Below are 18251 nucleotides of genomic sequence, written 5' to 3'. Positions count from 1 at the left end.
CGCAAACCCTAGACCCCTTTCCAATATAAATCCCTAACCTTAAGCAACAATGAGACTCATTCTCCTTTCCTTTTTGAGTCTCCCACACACGCCATCTGTTCGTCTCTACCTGTCACTTAAACTATTCAGTAAACTTTGTTTTCATGTTCTCTGGCTCGCATTTGATTTCTACCTGCATGAAGCCAAGGACCTTCTTGGATGGTGCTATAGGACTCTCCCCTGGGTTTTCAGACGCAGCCTGCCTGCATCATCACCATTAAGTAAAGTTCATAATTCATTGTACTTATTATATAATTCATGGACCCTTGTTTTGAAACATTCTGTTTTTCAACCAAAATTCATTTTAAGCCATATTTGGTTTCCCATTTTATTGTACATACACATCTGTTAATCAAAGCTTCTGGTCATCATGAAGTAACCAGTATATAATCTTACTAAACTGGTAGAATTCTAGCCAACCGACAAGAAATTCATCTTTTTAAACAGTCTGTGCAGTCTTATCATTGTAGATGGATAATTTCCTTTGACATTTTCAAATAGTGACTGTAAAACACATGGATTCTCCAATATTATCGTCACATTCCTGGTGGTCCAGTAAACCCATATTTAGAATCACTGGTGAAACACTATAAACTGAGCTTGGTGCTAAATGCTCAAAATAGGACATTAAATAAGCCAAGGGCCCTTCCTTGATATGCTCAGGGTCTACTTTCTGATATGGATAACCTTGGCTTTTGAGTGCACAACACCTGCCAGGATTTCTACCTCCCCCATGTTTATTTATTTCTTGACCACCTAGGGCTATCCTCAAGACGGAGCACTTAAGCACAGTTATCTTTTGTTATCTTAAGCACTGTGAATAATTCAATTACTTCCTGACTAGCAGGGGGGATTGCATCTGCTCCCAGGGTGACATTAAACAAGGCAGCAGAGGGTAAGTTTAAGATCACTCACCTGAAGGGTAGACCATCCTCTGGATGTGAATCTCAGCTCTTCCACTTTTGAGTTAAGGGACTAGGGCAAGTTTCTAACCCGCTTTATGCCTCACTTTTCTTATCTGAAAAACAGAAATAACAAAAGTACTTACCTTCTAAAATTTTATGAGGATTAAATGACATCTGTAAAGCCTTTAACAAAATAATGGCATGTAGAAAGTGATGTGGGAAACAAAGGCAGAAGAAAAATTATTAAATTTCCTTACTACCTACAGCCCACTGACAAATCCTTAAAACAGGCAGAGTGACATTCCTCTAGGGACTCAACTGCCTCTAAGTCTATGTCAACACCTTGCTAAGATCAAAAGGCCCACCTAGCCCCCCCAATCCTGCAAGTCTGCTTTAACATATAAAAATTCCTTCAGAAATTATCCTTTATCTCAAAACCCCCAAGATATGTGTTGGCAATCATACCCCATGCATATGACCCGCCGATACACATCTGAAGGGTCTCGTAATTAAGGTTTTATTAGATGGTAATAAATGACCTTTTCTCGACAATAGCTAAGTCCCCTCAAGATCCTGAAAACCTTGTTTCCAAAATTCCTTAGAGACTTATGCTATCCCTAAAACCCCCGCCCCAACTCGTAGGTATAAAATCACCACCCCTCACGACCCCACTGCAGCTCTTTCTGCCCACAGGTCCTGTCCCCGTGTTTTAATAAAATCACCTTTTTGCACCAAAGATGTCTCAAGAATTTTTTTTTTTTTGGCCATTGGCTTTGAACCCTAACACTCTTTCCTATTCAGAAAGTGCTTAATAAATTTCATCTATTATTACTGTTATTATTACTATTATTAAAGGGGAAAATAAGAACAATAAAAATACTAGGATACTGAGACTTAAAAAAAAAAAAGGATGCATCCTTATGGATCTTTAGCCAGAGACTTACCAGATTTGAGGTGATCATCATCATTTTGAGAGTTAACAAAGGACAGGTGGAGGTAGATGGGAAAACAAGAGCAAGGAAGGTGAAGCAACAGGACAGAAAAGTTTCAGTTATGGTCCAAAGGACTTCATGTCTCTCTTTCCTGAGTAATTTTGTATGACTACGTTTCTAATTTTAAATATCATAATATGGTTAAAATGGAATAAAAATAGACACTGCTTGTTTTAGAGAAGAAAAGTGCTGAGGAATTCTACAATGTTAAGCGGAGAGATTGGCCTTGTACATAGTTCAAACGAAAATGAAATTAATAATGAAGCTAAGTCAGACCAAGACTTCCAACTTCCAACTCTCAAAAGTTCTGTTACTAAATTTCAGTGTTGGATTAGCAAGGAGTCAAAATTTGTTCTGTAACCTTAAAATTTGAAAGCTTTATTAGTTTCCTGTTTCTGCTCTAACCAATTACCACAGTCTTAATGACTTCAACAACACGAATTTATTATCCTACAGTTCTGAGGTAGAAGTCCAAAATGGATCTCACTGGGTTGAAAATGAGGTTTTGGTAGGGCCTGGGGTAAAGTCCATTTTCTTGCCTTTTCCAGCGTCTTCGAGATGGTGTGCATTCCTTGGGTAGTAGTCCCCTTCCATCTTCAAAGCCAGTAACAGCCAGTCAAGTCTCTCACATTGCATCTCTCTAACACTGACTCCTCTGCCGCCCTCTCCCATTTAAGAATCCTGTGATTATAATGGGCCCACCTGGATAATCCAGGCTAACCTTCCCCCAGATCACGGTCAGTCGATTAGCAACCATAATTCCATCTGCAACTTTATTCTTCCTTTGCCATGTAAACTAGCATATTCAGGGGTTCTAGGGATTAGGATGTCGTCATTTTGAAGGGCCACTCTTCTGCCTACCATAATAGTGTACTGACTGCATTCTGCCTTAGCTCTTCATGCTTATAGAACTCAAACGGAATAGATCCAAATTTTACATTTTCATATATAGGTAATTAATATCATTAATGGAAATTACTTCTGAAGTCCAGTTAGAAAGCAGTTCTCCTCACTTAAAATTTGGGAAAATTGATCAACATTTCTGAGCAACAATCCCCTCACTTTAAATCATAATATCTACTTCATATTGTTGTGAGAATTAAATGAATTAATTTATGTAAAGAACTTAGGATGACACAAAATGAGCAGTCCATATAATTATTATTATTGCATTATTATTATCATATCAGTTATTATTAGCTTTATGCTCTCTATAATCTCTTAAATTCATGTGTAGTTTTATATATTCCTCAGTCATTATCAATTCACCCATTTATTCAGTCCATCCATTGATCCACCAGCATTTATTGAACATCTATTGCAGAATGGAGAGCATACTACACACAATAGGAATAACAAAATCTAATTGGATAGCACTTTGCAGTTTCATCTGTTTATCTTATCTGACTCTACTTAGAAGAAATGGTTCCTGCCCTTAGTAATTTATAATCTCTTTGAGAAAAACAACAGTTTACATACAAATCCAGCCAAATACCACAGACATGGTATTGAAGGTTTGCAACACTGACAATTCACTAAAGCCTGAGACTCATTATGAGTAGCCTGTGAAGTAGGGGGATCACACCAGGAAATGATAGTATCCACCATCTCAGCTGAGATTGGGCTCCTCTCTCATAACAGTGAAGACTAGGACCAGCAGGTTAACTAGTCCCCAACAGTTAAAGAGAAAAAGAACAACGAATGTAGGCAAAGAGGAAAATAATCTGTGGTGTGGTTGCTGTTAATACCTCCATAAATTCCTCCATCAAACAGTTAAATCCATTCTACAAATGTCCAGGTTATGCTTCTTCCAAATAAGGGAGTGGTTGAAAAAAAATGTATTTGCACAAAATTTCTCAGTCTGTGACCTGAGAACATTTTATAGGGCAAGCACTGTGCCTCTTCCCCCACAGTTGGTATTTTAGTATATCCACTTGCTGTTTCGTAAGTTAATCATTGATTTGATAATCATTTCACACTTTAGAGGACAGCACAGGGGGAGTTTGGGTAGTATTCTCCAAGGTAAAGAAAAGACCAGTACAAAATAGATGGAATGGGGAACCCAAAAAAGAAATAGTAAATGAGGGCACAAGACAAGAATTTATAGCTTGACTATTCCATTCCTTCCATGAATCTCTTGAATCTGGTTGCCCACCCGGAGCTTGGCTCCCAGGTGGATTTCTGGGAAGAAAAAGCCACCATTTGCTCCCTTTACCCTGGGGCCACACAGCTGCCAAGTGTCAGCTGAACAGAGGTGCATCAGAGGCCTGCAGTCAAAAGGCAGCAGGATGGCCAGTTGCCATGAATTTCTGCAGCGTGTCTGGCATCTTGGCATCTTGCTGCTCTCCCCCTCCCCCAGGTTAATTGCTGAGAATCTCTGCCTTGAATGCTGCTTACCCTACCAACTTCAGCTGCTGCCCTCCTTTCCCTATGCTGCTCTAATACCTTACCTCCTTACACCCTGGAAGGGAAACTAAGTCTGTCATATACCTGGCTGTACTTGTGAGACCACCTAGGCTCTAATGTAAATGTTTCTTCCCCCCTCACACACCCCCACGGGTAAAGGCAGAATTGCCGCGTCCCCCTTGGACCTGATTGCTAGGCAACACTCAGCCATGTGAATTTGTCACTTCTGTTTGGCGCAAATTTCAATTTCACCTCCAACTGTAACAACACTGCTTGATATATTTTAGATGCCACTATGGTTGGATGGCATCCCAGGAAAGATGTGAAGTACTGCTGCCAGGAATGAATGATTGGCATTGGGTAAAGCAATTCTCTGAACTCAGCCTTGGCATACCATTAATTGTTAAGTCTGTTCTGCTACCACCAACCTCTTGTCAGAATCATGTCTATTGTAAGCCTTTGAGACAAGAGTCCAAATGGTAGAGCTCTCTCCCTCTGTAAGATCCGAATTATGTCGATAATGAAGAAGTGGATTTCTCGGCTCACAACATATTACTTCTTTCTACTTTCATCTATTGGCTGTACTGCCATGTGCAAAGAAAAATAGTTCTACGTATGAATATTACTGAGCTAAGAGCTACTATGTGCCAATTCAGATTCTGGCCCTGATAAGAGATTTACCTTCCCTTTGATTTCTTCATCACAATCTGCTTTCATTCGTGGTAACAATTAAATACTGCTATGAGGGAACAAGTTATTAATGGAAGAAGATAAAAATTAATGCCAAACATACTCTGCTGACAATAAATATATAATATTTGACATGCAAAATTTACATACCGACATTAAATCAGAAAACACACAACATGCAAACAATTATAATTTTTGAATAAACACGTACCATCGCTGGCAAGATATAATGCTATAATTCCCAAAGCCTCCATCTAATGTGGTCTGTCCAATGTTTCTATATACATGTTGAATATTATTTGTCCTTAAAGACACGTTCAATCGCATAGCCACCTTCATCAAATATCCTTAAATACTACACAACTGCCCAATCGCAAAGATGTGACAGTGCACAATGCTTTCATTTCTGTGCTCTGTGCTAAATAACGGTGAAAATAGTAAATCTGTTTTGATTTCCTCTTCAGCCCCTCCATCCACCAACTTTTCAGTCAATTGATTATTTTTTTTCGTCAAATCAAAACATCCTCAGAAAGCTTGGAAATATTTTCCTGGAATAAGTCTAATTAAATAGAAGGAGTCAGTCAGCTATGAGTGAGAATAATGTTTCAGACTGCGTGCATTCTCTGATTCACTGGAAACAAAAGGAGTTTCTGTAACAGTGTGAATGAACCATGAAGTGTGCATGTTCTTTTAAGAAAGGCCAAGGGTGCAGTTCTATTTTCTTAGCTCTGCTTTCATATTTATGTGTCTCATTTCCAGCTCATTGCTGATGCCTCAGTTGTGCTATCCATCACCACTTTTATCCTCCTTGTTCCTCAAAAAGAACATAAAATCCTTTTTTATGTGGTGGTAATATTATTGCAAATAAAAGCAAATACCAAAATCTTTATTAGTCTGCCAAAATAATAAACTATTTAATAAAAGCATGCTGTAAAAATAAGGTCATTTGCATCACTCAAGTTACTTGCAGGAAATACAGAGAATTATTGGTCAAAAAAGTACAAACCGACAGCAATTATTTCCGTCGTTCATCTGACGCACTGTGCATTAGGGTTAAAATTCTGTTGATATTTTGCATATTTCCTGAATTTAAATGCCTTTAATATTGCTCAAAACTGGTTTGGAAATTGGAAAATGGAAAAAAAAAAAGCCAAATTCTCACAAAATCCTGATTTCCTGTTTGTAAAAAGATCTTTGGTGAGCGAAAAAGACTAAGTAGAGTGGTCTCTTTTCTGATACCTTTTTCACAAATGTGGAAGCTGACCTACTGATAACCTTGATATGCTAAGATTTATTGCCTAAATATTTACCATTTTAATATCCAATATTAATTTTATTTGCTTTGGATTTGTGGCCATGCTTCAGCTGTATAATTTTCCCCTCTTTGTATTTACCTTTTGTCATTTCTGCATGCACACCAATATAAGATATTTTTTTGAGAAGGTTAGTTTAACAGTGAAAGTTAACAATAAATGTACTATTTGTAAATAAATGTCTAATGTTTGACCTTTTACCCTATTGTAGTACAAACCCACCGATTATTTTTCCCTTGTAAGTTCCATCCTCAGCTGGCAGATTTGCAAATATGTTATTCATATGCTTATAACATAACCAAATAAGTAGGGTGGTAAGGACTGAAATACCATTTGTACAGTCCTTACATTGCCAAGAACAACCTGTATACCAGTTCTTCTACATAAAAAGCAAACACAACAATTAAATATTATAAATCTTTTTAAGACTATATATAAAGTATTTACATTATTTATTTCATGATGACATTTAAAATCATGAAAAGCTCATCAAACTCAAGGTATTACTATTTTTACTTTATAAAGCCTTTGTCTATGGTTATTCTCTTTGGGCCACAAATTAATGATGCCATTTTTATTGACATCAGGTTAACCTAAGAAAATAAGGTGCAATTTCTATACAACCCGAGGGATAATTTAACTATGAAAATTTGGACACGTGAAATAATACTTTTAGAAGCAAATAAAGGCAATTAAATCCAGACACTGTGTTATGGCCTGAAATCTGTCTCCCTCAAAATTCATATGGTGAAGCCCCAGAGCCTCAGTACCTCAGAATGTGACTGTATTTGGAAATAGGGCCTTTAAAGAAGTCAATGCTAAATGAGATCATATGGGCGGGTCCGAATCCAATGTGACTAGTGTCCTTCCAAAAAGAGAAAATTTGGACTCATGAAGAAACACCAGAGATGCAAACCTAGAGGGATGACCAAATGAAAAAGCAGCAATAGGGCAGCCATCTGCAAACCAAAGAGAGACGCCTCAGAAGAAACCAGCCCTGCCAACACCTTGATCTTGGACTTCCAGCCTCCAGAAATGTGAGAAAATAAATTTCTGTTGTTTAAGCCACCCAGTCTGTGCTGTTTTCTTACGGCAGCTCTAGCAAACTAATGTGCTCTGCAATATAAATAGGAATTTTTAAAAAATCTATTTGTGATATCAAATCATATATAGTATTTATTTTGACCAACTCTACCATTCGAATGCATTAAAGATAATCCAACTGACAGTGAGCAACTCAATGTCATGATACAATAAAAATCCAACCTGAACCCCTAAAGTTTGTGTTATCACACAGATGTCATCTGAAAATCTTGCTTTATATTTGAAATTCTTTGTGTCTCAGGAGTTCTTAACCTGGGGTCCATAGAAGATAAAAAAAAAAAAGCCTCTTAATATTTATTATATACCACATTTTGTAGGCTTTGCAGATATTCATTATAATGGGGAGAATGTGTCATCCCCAAAAGTTAGAACCGTTTAAACCTTGGGACACTGTTTCTATTTGATTAATCAGTAGGCAAGAGAGATTATTCCCTAATGGAAATAAAACCTAATGCTATATACTTTTATTAGTAGGTTTAGATGGATAATCATTTATCATCAAATGAATGCTCTGGCTAGCCACAGTGAGATGTTTGACTCAGTGGAGAAAGTCATGGGACTTGAAAATTTTATCAGAGGACTAGATAAACCTTTTTTATCCCTTCATAGTTAGATGTTTTCTGAGACAGTTTACTGGCTTGTCACTTCCAGGCTCATAAGGATCACGTAAGTTCTGAATATTGGCAATATGGTAAGTTCTAAGGAAAACATCTGCAAATTTAATGAATTTTATTCTCTGCAGAGAACAGCCTGAGATTAAATTTTTAATCTGGGCTAAGTGTTGTGTCTTAGTCAAGACACTGTGGTTATTCCTAGAAGGTCACAGTTCTTTCTTGGTATCATCTATAAGAGATTAAGAAGCTCTCCTAAACAAAGCTGACATCTCTCAAATAGTACTTGTTGGATTTGTCTATGTGAGTTTATCTAAATTCTCACCACCATCCTTCTGGATTCATCAAATTCAGTACTGGGGATTATGCCAAGGGGAAAGCAATCGTGTGTGGGAGAATCAAAAGAGCTGAAACATAAAATCTCCAAGATGCTGGTTTGTGGCCCAGTTATCTGCTCTGGAATATGCCTTAAGTATAACATAGAAGAAAGGATGTTTTTCACCTTTGGCCACTCATCTAAAGAATCCATTCTTGGCATTCTTTTTTTCTGGAGACGTAGTGTAGATCTTCTGAGAGGGCATCAGAGTAGGTTGCAGCCTGTCTCAGAGGTAGAGCAGGCAGCAGAAGTACTACCACGGCTTCCAGGACCAATAGATACCAAGGTCTCTTAAGGGGCCAACAGTTTTGAAGTCCAGCTAGAGGCATCATCTGATTTGCTGCCATGAGTAGAGACTCACATTCTCAGAAACATTTGATGAGGGGAACTTCTGGGAAAATGACTGGAATTCCTGCTATTAAGAGCAATGTGGACTTGGAGCACTGTAATCTGTTTATAAATGTAAATGAGACAATTTTTAACATATGGCACTTAAAAAAATCCTTTTTTACACAGGAGGAAACTATAGCCCAAAGATGATAAAGGTCTCAAAGTTTATAATAGACCCAGGATTCAAACTTGGATTTTACCTGGCTCCAAAGCCAGTATTTTCTACACCACCACCATTCCTTCATCACTTCTTGCTTTGTAAAATGTGGCAGGTCTGTATGCTTATATTAAAACAGCCACCTAAAAAGTAGTATCATTATACCTGAGATAAGCAACTTAAAGAGTACGTGTTTGAAGTGGTAACTTAAGCATAGAAAGAAAGCTAAAAGGGCCTCCCACTAAATGCCCATAGCTCTGTCTAAATAGTTGAAATAAAACAGTTGTGGACACTGGGAGAGAGACAGAAGGCCAGAGAAATCTCATCAGTTTGCAAAATTCAAGCAAATACATCCATATTTTGACTGTCTAAACCAGACAACCACACTTTCCCGTAACCATTTCACCCCACAGTACATGTGTAATAAATGCATTTATAAGATGGTATGATAGTACATCGGTTTCCTATTGCTGCTATAAAAAATTCCCCCAAACTTAGTGGCTTAATAGAACAGAAACTTATTCTTTTACAGTTGTCCAAAATCAGTTTCACTGGGCTAATATCAAGATGTCAAGCAGGACTACACTCATTCTGGAAGCTCTAGGAGAAAATCTGTTTCCTGCCTTTTCCAGCTTCAAGAACTGCATTCCTTGCATTCCTTGGCTTCTGGTCCCTTCCTTCATCTTTAAAGCCAGTATAATATCATCTTGTTTTAGTCATCACATGGCCTTCTTCTATATGCAAATCTTCCTCTGCCTCTCTCTTATAAGAATGTTTGTGATTACATTTAAAGCCCACCTGCAGGGCGCCTGTGTGGCTCAGTTGGTTAAGTGACTGCCTTCCGCTCAGGTCATGATCCTGGAATCCCAGGATCCAGTCCCACCTCAGGCTCCCTGCTCAGCAGGGAGTCTGCTTCTCCCTCTGACCCTCCCCATCTCATGCTCTCTCGCTCTCTCTCTCTCTCAAAAATAAATAAATAAATAAAAATAAATAAATCTTTAAAGCCCACCCGAATAATTCATGAAAATCTCACAATCTCAAGATTCTTAACTTAATCACATCTGCAAAGATCCTTTTGCCGTTTGAAGGAATATTCATAGGTTCCAGAGATGGACTCACCTGGATATCACTGGGGGATATAATTTAGCCTATTATAGGCATTTATACAAAACCCGTATCATTAAGGTATACTACAGAATTGAAGCACTTATTTAGATATTTTAACAAAAGTCTCTAATTTTTTAAGGGGCTGGTAATAATATTTATTGAGTGCTTACTTTGTACCAGGCACAGCTCCAGATATTTTATAAATGTTGTACAAGTAAATAGTAGCAAAGCAAATTATAAGATAGGTTGTTATTCCTATTTTAAGGATGGTGAAAGTGAGGCACACAAAGTAAGATTATCAAACTTGCCCAAGGTCATAACTACTTCATTAAATTATCCAGATTAAGTACATCTGACTCTTGAGCAGCACAGGTTTGAACTGCACGGGTCCGCTTATACACGGATTTTTTTTCGATAAATACAGTACAGTACTGTAAATGTATTTTCTCTTCCTTATTATTTTCTAAATAGCATTTTCTTTTCTCTAGCTTACTTTATGATAAGAATACAGTATTCAATACATATAACATACAAAATATGTATTAATTGACTGTTTATGCTATCAGTAAGGCTTTCAGTCAAAAGTAGACTATTTAGTAGTTAAGTTTTTGGGAAGTCAAAAGTTATATGTGGATCTTCAACTGCACAAAGGGCTGGTGCCTTTAACCCCTGTGTTGTTCAAGGGTCAACTGTATCTGCACATATGAACAAATTGCTTACAATATCATTTCATATTGTCCATGTAGTTATTCTAGTACGTTATAGTTTATTGACTGGCAGCTACAATACGCTCTTTGTATAAAGTTATTTTCAGACAAACTTTAATTCTTACTTGGAATGGCTTCTAAACAATAAACCCACTAAGTTTCTCATTCTGCTACTGGTAATGATAATTCTATTTACTGAGCACCTTTCTTTCCTCCAAATGGCACAAAGTTCAGGATAGAGTTACACAGTAAAAGAAAGTAATTTCTCCCATCAAAGAAGCATGAGATAGATAGCAGGCCTTGGCAGGCCTTGCCATATGCTCAATTTCTGTTGTTACTCAATTCATTAATTGCTTATTTTCATTTAAAAGTCTTCTCTGAATGTGTTCCTTATAACTTTTAAAACTTCTTTTCATACTCTTGGTTTCAATGGCCTCTTACAGGCTTATATATGGAGATCTGTTTCCCTTATCCTCATAGGTCACCCATGTTCTTGTTTTTCTTTGTGGAAGAGGAGGGGAGAATGAACAAAAACAGCTCTGTTGTTTAAGATCTTTTACACACATTCCTTAATCCTTGAAGCTTTCTCTAAACCTCAGCTATATGGTAGTGTGTTGGGAATTTCTTTCTGGAGTTTTGAAGAATGTACCTTAAATAATGGAAAAGTTGTAGAATTTGAAGACTCAGTGAAAAGTTACGTTTGATCCCAACCCTAGTGGCAAGGCTTATGGGTTTTATTTTGTTTAGGTAGGTTTCAAGTTACCCCAAGCATGCATGATTTGTTGTGTTATTAGATTACTTCCCTTGTAACATTATCAGAATACGTAATTGTCCTGGCACCTTTAGCTTAACTAAATGGAGTGCCCCTGATGGTAAGAGTTTCATACACCATACCAGGTAGGAAGAAGAATGGTTTTCAGCAGACTCTGGTCTTGAAACACCTCGTAACACATGATACTATCAGTGGTTTATTATATTTCTATTTCAAAGAAACAAATATACCATGGTAGTATTATGCATTAAGAAGTAGTTGTCTTAATGAAAGGGTGACTGATGGCTGCGGTGACAGGTCAAGTCATGTTCAAATGAAACCTACAGAAAAAGGTTGATTTATTATTATTTTTTTTAAACTATGAACAAGACTAAGAGCAGATGATACTGAAAAAAGGAACTACATGGTCAACAGAGTCAAGAAGTTTAGATGCTAATTAATTCAATGGTAGAAATCCATGAGAGATAATTAGAGACCTGAGACAGACATTGATTGTACTTGTAGCTTTGTTTTAGCCTACAGGATAGTACTTATTTTAAGAGATCTGGAGAATTACAGGTATACGTATACACACAAGAGAGGGGAAAAAATCTGAAAGCATTGTTCTTATGACTCTAAGTGTAGGGTGATCTGTAAAGCTTTTTAATTAAAAAATTATTGAAGAAGAAACATCTAAAATAGAACAGGAACAGGTTCCTCAAGCGACTTAGCAGTTTTCAGTAGCATCAACTGTTACAGCAAAAACAAAGATTTCTAATCTTAGAACTTGGCAGGTGAGTGAGTAACAGATTTCTCAATATAATGTTTTGATTTGGGGAAAATAAATGGATTTGTGATTTTTTTTTTCTTTTGCCTATTTCACATTCAGACACATATTTTATTACTCACTTGGGAGGTTGATTACAAATATTTTTAATTAAAAGAATTCTTGATTCTCTGTTAACTGAACAATTTCCTAGACCTTTTTCTTCTTTTGGGATCTGTAAGGTAGTTCAAGTCTGCAAAAATGAACACGTCCTTGAAAACACTGATATTAAGATATATGTAGGCCTGTGCGTGTGTGTGTTTGAAATGGAAGCGAGGACCTAATTAAGTTGAGGTTTTTAGTGTTAGAGTTTCTTTTTGAATATTATTGGTTTCTGTCACTTTATTAATTTCTCTCAGCTTTTTGATTTTACTGATCGCAAATGTTGGGAAGAAGGTGCAGAGTTGTTTGAGATATTTTTACACCCTACAGCGTACCATCTTAGGTTTCTTTAAGTGCAATGAATGTTGTATTAATGAGGGCTGTTGTCAACGCTGTCCCAGTAAAACCACCAATTAAGACAAGAAAAGGTACTCCTAGATATTTTTTAAAACATAAATTAGCTATGTAATTGGGATATATAAAAATGCATTTAAAAAAATAAATTTTCCACTAATAAAATGTTTTTGGGTTGCCTGGAGTCTACCTTAAATTTTGCTCTTCCTGATAGTCTTTACATGGGTCTTGAAACTATTCCCTTATTCACTTGTCCTCTGTAAGTAACCATGTGGGCCTTAGGAATAATAAGTACTATGAATTTACTGCCCAAGCAAATGTCTCCTGAGGTGAGGGTAGGTATGAAAAATACAATTTTAAAAATTATTTGCAAGGCTGCTTTAACACACATTACAAAATGAAAACAGATTTTTTTTTTTTAAGATTTGCATTATATTAACAAGGAAATTAAAACCCAGAACACTAAGGGAATTTTATACTATAGCGGCAAAGGGACATAAGCCAACATCTCACAGGATATGGTACTTTGCCCTCACAAAGTAAACTGTGAAAATGCCAGATTTCCACAATATTACCTGTTGCAGAATGAGGTCATCTAACACAGTAAATCCTCTTAGTTGTCTTTCTTCAAAGGGTCAAAGTTCCTTACTTTTTGTACATTGATATTTAGAACACAGTATGGTTTGTTGTGAAGCATTTTATACCTAAAACTCTTAAATACTTTCAAACATCAGCTTAATTGCCCTTGATTATTAGCATAAATTTAAAAATCATTGGTAAAAGTTTTTTAATGATGCATATGGCTGGAATAATCTTAATTGTTTAGGAATGGCATAAAAATAACCACACCCTTTAATTATGGTTATTTCATATTAAGCCAATGCAGTATGCATTTTGCCTCCATAAATTTGATAATCCTCTGAAAAAACTCCCCTGATACTCTAGTTTCTCTATCAGAAGAAAAAAAATTACTTCTTTAAAATTACCATTTTTCTTTAGAAATAACTTAATTAACTTAATTCTTTTCTCATTCATGGTCTCAGATAAAACACATTAGGCCCATTCTGTGTCAGTGAAGAATTTTCACATAATTTAAAATATTTTCTCTTTCTTTGCTTTCATATTACTCAAACTAGGTTCCCCCATCCATCCATCCACTTAATCATTCAACATTGACTAAGTGCCTATCATGTTAAGCACTAGGACTAAAAAAAATAATATACAATCTCTTGTCTTAAGAGACATGTATCATTCAAGGTGCTAGCGGGGAAACAAAAGAATTCAGTGGAAGGACCATTTATAGAGGTGTGTGCAGAAGTGAAGAATCAGCAAGGGAGGCTGAGGTATCCAGGGACTGGCAACTGTGGGAAGCCTAAACCATTCCCAGGCCTAAAGTGCGTAAGGGAGGAAATACCAGTATTCTGAATATATATATATCTACATACATATATATTCTTCTGGCAGAAGCATACAGCCAGAAACACAGAATGAAGACAGAAAGCAGGGAAAGAAATATTCTGACCTCTCTTTTGTCTTTTAGTCTCCTGCCTTGAAACTCTCATTGGCAAAACCCAACAAAAAGCTAGTGGGCAAGGACCTGGCTAATGCAGTTTAACTAACATTCATATTAGGGCAGAGAATGAATTGGGGTTATAAGAAGCAGCCCCTGAGGTAGCTCCCAATGATCCCTGCCTCCTGGTATTCATTCCTTTGTGTAATATCTTCCCCTTGAAGGTAGGCTGGACATAGTAACAAACTTCTGATGAACAGAATATGACAAAAGTGTTAGAATATCCTTCCATGATATGGTTCCATCCTGGCTTCCATCTTGAGCTTCCATCTTGAGCTTCCATCTTGGATATTTTCTTGTTCTCTCATTTGCTCATTCCATGGGAAGCCAGTTTCCATGTTATGAAATTCCCTATGGAGAGTCTCATATGGCAAGGAAATGAGAAAAGTCTCTAGCCTAGCAAGGAACTGAGGTCCTCAGTTCAACAACCACACAAGGAACTGAATCCTGTCAATATCTATGTGAGTGAGCTTGGAAGTGGATCCTTCACTAGTCAAGTCTTTGGATGAGGATTTAGCCCTCTGAGAGAACCTGAGCCATAGGACCTAGTTAAGCTATGTCTGGATTTCTGCCCCACAGAAATTGTGAGATGATAAAGAACTGTTGTTTTAAGCTGCTGGATATGGAAGAAATTTGTTATCCAGCAACAGATAACTGATACATGGGAAGGGAGAGAAGTCAGAGAACAACCAGCACAGTTCACCCTTTGCCTCACAGCATTTATTTCTGCCCTTTCATGAAGAAACTCTTGCTCTTCACACAAAAGTGATACTAAATCCCATCAGCTATTCTATAATCATGGAGTAATTTCAGTTCATCCATGCCCTTTCCTGAAACTTAAATTATAATTAACCTCCCATCAGAACTTTTCAAATTCAGTAGCAGAGAAGAGGAAAAAGAAAACATAAGACAACATAAGACAGAGCCACTATAATATCTGGTTCTATAACTAATCATGAGACCTAAAGTGATATCCAGCACTTGTTTTTCCCTGTATTTTTGCTGATTGGGCTTATTTACCCAGTAGGGTGACCCAAACCTTTATCCCACAACTTAAAATCCTTAGTGGTACTGTCTTTATTGAGCTTCCATGTTTTCCCATTGACCATTCTTATGGAATAGTAAAAGGTTCTTCAGCAAAACCCCTTAGTTCTACCATGTTCTCCTTGCCCCTATTGTATCACAGCAACCCAATTTCCCTATGGCAATTGGATCCAATTACCTTAGCCAGTAGAGTAAGGTCTTCCTGTTGGTTCTCCAGCATGAGAAGCCCAAAATAGCCAAAGGACAGTCTCAGCTTCTAATTTAATGGAATAGTGACTATGTTTCCTGGCAGAAATTGTCCTACCTTGGGAATTAGAACTTCTAAACCTTCTGAACCCTTAAATGAAATATAAGATATAAAAGTGAGAGAAGTAGCTCCCACCTCCACTCTTTGGTTCCACAACTGCATTCTATAGCACAGCAACCTAAATTCACTAGTGGTTGTTTCTTTTCTTTTTTTGGCTGGGCAGGGATGGGGGGAGAGAAGGAGAGAGAGAATTCCAAGCATGCTCCATGCCCAGTGCAGAGCCTGATGCAGGGCTCCATCTCAGAACTCTGAGATCATGACCTGAGCCAAAATCAAGAGTCAGATGCTTAACCCACTGAGTCACTCAGGCATCCCAACCAGGGGTTGTCTCTAAGCTGGTGCCTCAGCTGAGAAAAATGTCTATTTGATAATATATTCAGAAACTGTGCAAATAACCACAGGATCGGTCTGTGGACTAGAGCCACTATCAGACAGAATGGAGTCAAGATTTCATTTATCACTTGACCTCCCTAAGTCCATATTATGACTATTGGACCTCATGGTGTTTTATATCCTAAGAACCAACATTATCTCAGAGTCATTATCTAAAAACCTCCAGAAGGCCTGGGAATTCCGCCTCCCCCCCGCAAAAAAAAAAAAAAAAAAAAATTATCTTGGTAAGTAACTAAGTAGGTTTATTTGGAAAAGCCATGGACCTCATTTGTGGCCATATTGCAGGACACATTCTTCCTCAAAAGAACCTGGCCTGCTCCTTAATTAAAGGGCTTCAGATCTGCATGTTGCCTTAAGTCTGGGAACTGCGTATGAGGCTAAGAATTCTATGACAATTTAAGTCGGTTTTAATTTTATGTAAATCAAGAAACACCTTAGAAGGTTGCCCATCTGTTTAATTCCCAGTAACCTTATGATCACTTAGTCATTGGCACATGTCCATGCTAGTCAAAACACCCTGATTACCATTCTGGAAACTATGTCCTTTTAGGATAATTGTGCCATCTTGTCTCACAGTAAAGAATAGACACTTGGCCCTACTACTCTGGGATCCCATTTTTTTCTGTTCAAGTCAGGGAGTTCATTTTCATGGCACCACTACCCATAACCATCATTAGCTGTTAGAGACAGCCACCACAGATTTTCAAGGATGTGGCTGTTCCCCTCACCAATGCATTTTAATATGTTTTGAATGAAAGAAGTGACCTCAGGATGTTCTGGGGGTAACGAAGGTGAGAGGACAGTAGAGCCAATGGCACATTTTAAATCTGTTCTAACATTGTCATTTCTCTAAGGTATCAAATTTCCTTTCCTACATTATGTCAGGGTAGGTCTTAATCTCAACCTCATTGACTATGGGCAACCGTTAAGTCCAGGCTTCCATACCAGCCAACTATGAGACTCACTCCCAACTGTTCTGGCTAAAATAACAAACCTCAAATCCCAGTAGAGGTCACATACATACATTTAGCATATTCCAGTGGTTCTCAAACTTTAACATGTACCAGAATCACCCAGAGGATTTGTTAAAACAGATTTCTGAGCCTCATGCCCTAGAGTTTCTGATTCATTAGGTATAGGATAGGACTTGGGAATTTGCATTTCTAATAAGTTCTCAGGTGATAACTGATGCTGACTGGCCCAACAACCACACTTTGAGAACCCCTGTCCTAATTCAATCTTACAGTTCATTCTCCTCAACCTAATCTCTTTAGAATTCAACCTAATTTATGCCTGCCAGTTCTTGCTTATACAAATTGGTAAGATGCTCTCCTCCCAGAGCAGACCTTGTAATTTTCCCTCAGGGTTCCACTGGTATTTAATTCTCTTTATGGCCCTAAAGGCAATAAGGGGTGTTGAATGAGGGAGGAGTGTCTTGAGAAGAAGTTACTGAAAAGTTTTCCTACAAGGAAAAACTGGTTTTTCAGACAATGGAAGAGAGCTGCTTTCACTCTCAAGGCAGGTTCAAGACAACTGGAGGTTCTAAATTCTCAGCCTCACTTATGCCTGCCCAAATGTCCCACCTCAAATCTCAGTGTTTCACTTCTTCCCAACAAATGCCCCTACCCTAATATAAGAGACGGGAATTCTAGTGGACCCTAGGTTAGAAAATCTTCCTTAAAACTTCCATAGAAACTTTCTGATATTCCTTTCATGTTTTGGTTTAAGAGTTCAAGCACTAAGCTTCATTTTTTCTTTCTTACAAGCTTTACAACAAAGAAATAGCCAACCCATCTCTAAATCTTTAATCATCATTGCAGCTGTAGCGATCAAATGTCACAACCACATTATCTCCTAATGCCTTGCCCCGGTTGACATTCCACCCAGTACCAATACCAGTGATTATTTGAGTACTTGTGTTGTCACTGCATGCCATGAATTACATTTTATGACTTACCTTCTTCACTTAATTATCTACTCAATAAACTTGTTCAAACTGAGTCACTTCATTTTTGCATACCGATATGATCTCTTTCATAATTGCTTCCCCAGTTACTTTGCTTCTCAGTGTTCTTCACAGGAGTTCAAAATGTGGTTTAGAAGTATT

At 37.5% G+C, this 18251-nt stretch overlaps 1 long non-coding RNA gene across 1 annotated transcript in view; it reads right to left on the bottom strand.

Moving 5' to 3' along the window:
* Positions 1 to 979: 979 nt before the first annotated feature.
* Positions 980 to 18251, bottom strand: part of LOC116640818 — a 32038-nt gene continuing 14766 nt past the window's right edge. Inside the window, exon 3 of the long non-coding RNA XR_004301075.1 lies at positions 980 to 1057. This is a non-coding gene — a long non-coding RNA (uncharacterized LOC116640818). The remainder of the gene's footprint in view (positions 1058 to 18251) is intronic.

This window comes from Phoca vitulina, unplaced genomic scaffold, assembly GCF_004348235.1.
Source record: "Phoca vitulina isolate PV1807 unplaced genomic scaffold, GSC_HSeal_1.0 scaffold20, whole genome shotgun sequence".
NCBI lineage: Eukaryota > Metazoa > Chordata > Mammalia > Carnivora > Phocidae > Phoca > Phoca vitulina.
The sequence above is the reverse complement of the archived record's forward strand: the minus strand, read 5'-3'. Positions and strand labels throughout refer to the sequence as shown.